Here is a 6,239-nt window from a genome sequence, read left to right on the forward strand (position 1 = left end):
CCATTTGTTGAAGAAGCTATTCTTTCCCCAGTGAATGGACTTGGCAGCCTTGTTGAGAACAAATAGGCCATAGATGTATGGGCTTATTTCCAGACTCTCAATTCTATTCCACTGGTCTATATGTCTATGTTTACACCAGTTTCATGTTGTTTTGATTATTATAACTTCATTGAAAGTTTTGAAATTGGGAAATGTGAGTCTTCCTACTTTGTTCTTCATTTTTAAGTTTGTTTTGATTATTTAGGACCCCTTGCAATTCCATGAATTTGAGGATTAGCTTTTCCGTTTCTGCAAAAACAGGCTGTTGGAATTTTGATAGGGATTGCATTGAATCTGTAGATCACTTTGAGTAGTATTGACATCTTAATAAATTATCTTCCAATGCATGAACATAAGGTATCTATTTATTTAAATCTCCTTTAATTTCTCTCAGCAATGGTTTATAGTTTTCAGTGCACAAGTCTTTCACTTCCCTGGTTAGATCTATTTCTAAGTATTTTATTATTTTAGACTATAAATGGAATTGTTTTCTGGATTTCCTTTCCTGATTGTTCATTGCTGGAGTATAAAAACACAACTGATTTTTGTGTGTTGATTTTATACCTTGTAACTTTACCAAATTCATTTATTAGCTCTAGTAGCTTACTTATGAATTCTTAGGGACTTCCTATATAGGATCATAAATCTATGAATAAAGATAGTTTTACTTTTTTCTTTCCAATTTGGATGTCTTTAATTTCTTTTTCTTGCCTGATTGCTCTGGGCAGAAATGTCCAGTACCATGTTGAATAACAGTGGCACGTTGAGGAATTTCCTTTATATTCTAGTTTGTTGAGTGTTTTTTATCATGACAGAATGCCACATGTCTTTTCTGCCTCAACATGATCTTTTTCCTCCCTTCTTTCTATTAACATTGTGTATTACAGTGATTGAACTATCTTTGTATTCCTGGGAAAAAGCCTAGTCATGGAGTATACTCCTTTTAATATGATGTTGGAATCTGTTTGCTAGCGTTTTGTTGAGGATTTTTGCATCTATATTTATAAGGAATGTTGGTCTGTAGTTTTCTCTTTTTGCAGTGCCTTTATCTGGTTTTGGGATTAGGGTAATGCTGACCTCAAAGAATCAGTTAAGAAGTGTGTCCGCTCCCTCTATTTTTCCTGAAGAGTTTGAGAATGATTGGCATTAATGCTTTAAATGTTTGGCAGAATTCACCAGTGAAACTATCCAGTCCTGGACTTTTCTTTGTTTGGAGGTTTTTGATTACTAATTTCATCTCTTCACTTGCTATAGGTCTGTTGAGATTTCTTCTTAAGTCAATTAAGGTAGTTTTGAGTTTGTAGGTGTACAATTGCTCACTGTATCTCTTATAATCCCTTTTTGTTTCTGTAGGGCTGGCAGTGATGTCCTCACTTTCATTTCTGATTTTAGTTATTTGTGTCTTCTCCCTTTTTATCCTTGTCAGTCTAGTTAAAGATTTGTCAATCTTATTGAATTTTTCAATGAGCCAACTTTTGGTTTCATTGATTCTATTGTTTTTAAATCCTCTATTTCATATGTCTCTGCTACAAGCTTTATTTTTTTCTCTCTCAGGTGCCTAGGTATTGCAAATGGTTAAGCAATTGACTACTAGCTGAAAGGTTAGTAACTCACCTGGAGGCATCTTGCAAGACAGGCCTGGTGATCTGCTTCCAAAAGGACACAGCCTTGAAAACCTTATGGAGCAGTTCTATTCTGCACACACAGGGTGCTCATGAGTTGAAACTGACTTAATGACAACTAACAACAACAACTGATAGCATTGAGTTTTGTTCACATTTAAGAATGAGGTACTTATTGAAAGTTTTGAGTTTGTGGGCACAGCTTGTTGAATATGATCTGTGCTGTATGCTGATCTGGCTGAGCTCCTTCATTGAGGAACTCCTGATTTTAGTATTTTAGATCATTCTTTTTGGGCTAGTCAGAATCCCCAGAGAATGAGTTTCCAATCTCTTATCAGTTTTCTTGAAAGATAGGAAAGAGGACTAGAGGTCTCAGCATTCAGTATGCAAACGTTACTTCTTGTTGTTAGATGTCGTTGAGTGGATTACAACTCATGGTGATCCCGTGTGACAAGGTAGAACTGCCCCATAGAGTTTTCTGGGTTGTAATCTTTGCAAGAGAAGATCTCCAGATCTTTCTCCCATGGAACCACTAGGCAGGTAGATTCAAACTGCCAACATTTTAGTTAGCAGCTGAGCGCTTAACCATTGCACCACAAGGGCTCCTTAAATGTTACTTAATCTTTCTCACCCTTAGCTACAGGGTTTTCTGCAACTCAGAGTCCTCCTGTTCCCCTTCTCCTAAGAAGAAACTTCAGTTTTCTGCAGTCAGAAGAGAGGAATTCATGCAGCTGACTGAAGTAAGGAAGGGGATCTAAGGATTCAACTACTTCTAAAACTAACTTTTAACCAGTCCCCTGAATTAAGTTCCAAGTTCTCTGGGTGTTACAAATAATTTGCTCTTAGTTACCAACTGAAAAGTTGGCAGTTCAAATCCATCAAGTTGCACTACGGGAAAAAGACTTGACAATTTACTTCCATAAGATTACAACCTTTGAAAACCCTATGGAATACATTCTACTCTGAAACTCATGGGGTCGCCATGAGTCAGAACTGACTCCATAGCAAAGGAGTTTTACATCCCTACTGTAAGGTAACAAATGTTCCCCATTCCTGAGCTTCTTGGGAGGTCCGTGATGTAATCTGGTAGCTCATTGGCTTTCTCCACAGCTGGCTAAAGATTCAGCTTTGCAAAGCCAGTTAATATTCTTTCCAAATTTTTGTTGGTATGATCTTGATGTCTATTTTCTTTAGCATATAGATTTATTGATTTCTCCATTCACTACTTCATTCATTTGTTCAGCAAATACTTATTAACCCATACTATGAGCCAGGCATTGTTCATGCTCTTTAAAAAAAAAAATCCTTTACTCTTTTGATGGAGTTTTGGTTGGGAGCAAAATATATTTACATGTATTCAATCCCTCCTCTTTACCTGGAAGTCAAAATATTTTTTAAAAAAATCATTTAAAAATTGTTTAATGATACAGCATACACAGAAGAAGAGGAAGCAAGGTGAGTGCAGAGGCAGAGACGAGTGATGTAGCTACAAGCCAAGGGATGCCGGCTATCATGGACTCTGGAAGAGGTAAGGGATGAATCACAGCCCTGCTGACCCCTTAGTTTTGGTCCAGTGATACTGATTTCAGGCTTCTAGAGCCCTGGTGATGTAGTGATGTAGTGGTTAAGGCTGCCGACCAAAAGATTGGTAGTTCAAACCCACCAGCCACTCCACAGAAGAAAGACGAGGTGGTCTGCTTCCACAAAGATTTATAGCTTTAGAAACTCAATGAGAATCACTATGACTTAGAATTGACTCAATGGCAGTGAGCTTGGTGGGTTTTGCTTTTTTTTTTTTTTTGAGTCTTCAGAACTGTGAGACAATAAATTTAGCTTGTTTGCTTAATTTAAAAAAGAATGATTATTCCTCTTTTAAATTTTTAATCATTTTTAAAAAATAATATGTACATACAGGATTGAGTGAGAATTAATTAACTGAGATAATGCATGTAAAGTACTTTGCACAGTGCCTGGCACATAGTGAGTGCTCAATAAATTGTAACGACTATGGTTATTATTTTAATTTTTATCAGTCTAAAGTAGACTTGAGAGCTCTGGTGGCGTAGTGCCTAAGGCATTTGACTGCTAACCAGAAGGCTGGCGGTTCAAACCCACCAGCCGCTCTTTCGAAGGTAGACTTGAGAGCTCTGGTGGCGTAGTGCCTAAGGCATTTGACTGCTAACCAGAAGGCTGACAGTTCAAACCCACCAGCCACTTCTTGGAAGGAAGGTTGGATAATCTACTTCCATAGTGATATCACCTCAGAAACCAAAGGAGGGGTTGCTTTGAGTTGGATCCGACTTGATGGCAGTGCATTGCATTGTTGTTGAAAGTAGACTCAGTGTGGGTTTAGGAATTATATAGACATTTAGTTTTATTGAGGACAGTTAAGTTCACATGGATTTTGTACTTTGTGGATCATGTGGCAAATTTCTAATTTTTGCCTGACCTTTCCCACAAGGCCATAGGTAGTGTGTCCAGAGGACATAGACTCAGCACAAGAACAGCCTATATGCAGTTTGGATGGTGATTCTGATTGGGAAGGAAGTGGTAAAAAGTCAGATAGGCACCATGTTGAGATATTCGCTACTGGTCCCTCCATTACTTGAAATTTTTTCAACAAGTGACAGTTTACAAAATACCACCAGTTATTCATTCTCATGTCAACCGTGACAGGTGGGCAGAACTGTTGGCACTATTCCATTAAATAACTCAGGAAATTGAGACTTCAAAAAGTGAGGGACTTATATACTGATGTATATAGCCAGTAAGCAGCTAAACAAGGATTGTTGTTAGGGGCTGTTGAATCAATTCTGAATAATGGTGACTCCATGAGACAGAGTAGAACTCTCCCATAGGATTTCATAGGCTGTAATTGACACTGGAGCAGATGGCCAGGTTTTTCTCCAGCAGAGCTGCTAGGTGGGTTTGAGCCCAGTTGTATCACTTGGAGGGTACAGGGGATGCAGACCATATCAGTGATATTGTCAGAGGGGGTGACAGCAAAATGACTATAAAATTTTTATGCAGTGTTTCAGCAAAAATTTATCATTTTTTTAAAATAAAAATATCCCTGTAGTTAGTTACAACAATGTTTTTTGTTTGTTTTTGGTAAGCCCAGCTTACATATCAATATATCTACAAGGCTAAAATTCTATGCTAATTTACTTATTGGATCATCTAACGTACACCAGTCAGAGCTATCATTAAAACCCAATCACATTAATGCTTTGTTGAATCATGTGGTTTAGAATCACATGCACAAGCATGCACTGTTGTTTTCATTGCTGCCAGTTTTCCCGTGCCCCCCCTCCCCCAACTATTTATTGTGTTTTGGGTAAAAGTTTATAGAACAAATTTGTTTTCCAATCAACAGTTCATACACACTTTGTTTTGTGACATTGATTGCAATCCCCACAGTGTAGCAGCTCTCTTCCACTGTCTCCTGTGCTTACCTTTTATAAGGAGTGCACCTTCATTTGGGATGGAACATGACTCAAAGTGGGAAGAAACAGCTGCAAAATTTCATTAATTATGAGAAAAGAGAATGTACTAAGTATGAACCTAGGAAAATGAGAAGTTGTCAAATATGAAACAGATAAAGATTGATAATCCTAGACGTTACTGATCTGAAATGGATTGTATTGGCCATTTTGAATCAGACAATCATATGATCTACTGTGAAAGGAATGACATTGCATTAATCATCAAAAGAACATCTCAAGATCTATCCTGAAGTATAATGCTGTCAGTGATAGGATAATATCCATGTACCTACAAGGAAGATCAGATAATTCTACTATTAATACAAATTTACACACCAACCTCTACAGCAAAAGATGAGGAAAATGAAAAATTTCACCAATTTTTTGCACTCTGGAATAGACCAACTATGCAATCAAAATGTGTTGATAATAATTGGTGATTGGAATGTGAGAGCTGGAGACAAAGAAGAATCATTGGTAGTTGGAAAATAAGGCCTTGGTGATAGAAATTATGCCAGAAAGCACATGATAGAATTTTGTAAGACCAATGACTCATTCATTTCAAATACCTTTTCTCAATAACATAAATGGTGATGATACATGTGGACCTCGCCAGATGGAATACACAGAAATAAGATCAACTACATCTGTGAAAAGAGGTGATGGAGAAGCTCAATATCTTCAGTCAAAACAAGGCCAGGAGCTGACTGTGGAACAGACTATCAATTGCTCATATGCAAGTTCAAAACAAAGCTGAAGAAAATTAAAATAAGTTAATGAGAGCCAAAATATGACCTTCATTATATCCCACATGAATTTAGAGATAATTTGAATGCATTTAATGCATTTAACACCAACAACTGAAGACCAGACAAGTTGTGGGATGACATCAAGAACATCATCCAAGGTTCCGGCAAGATGGCGGATTAGGCACAAGGACTGCACAGACGCTCTTCAACAAAGAAAAGGGAAACCAATTAACACAGTCACAGAAGACAATCTTGGACACCTGAGCCTTGAAGGGAAGGATACAAAAGTGGACTAAACCCCAACTAGCAGAAGAATTTGCGTGAAAATACCAAAAAAGGAGACA

This window comes from Orycteropus afer, unplaced genomic scaffold, assembly GCF_000298275.1.
Source record: "Orycteropus afer afer isolate SDZICR_OR568_19922 unplaced genomic scaffold, OryAfe1.0 scaffold00056, whole genome shotgun sequence".
In the NCBI taxonomy this organism is placed as follows: Eukaryota; Metazoa; Chordata; class Mammalia; order Tubulidentata; family Orycteropodidae; genus Orycteropus; species Orycteropus afer.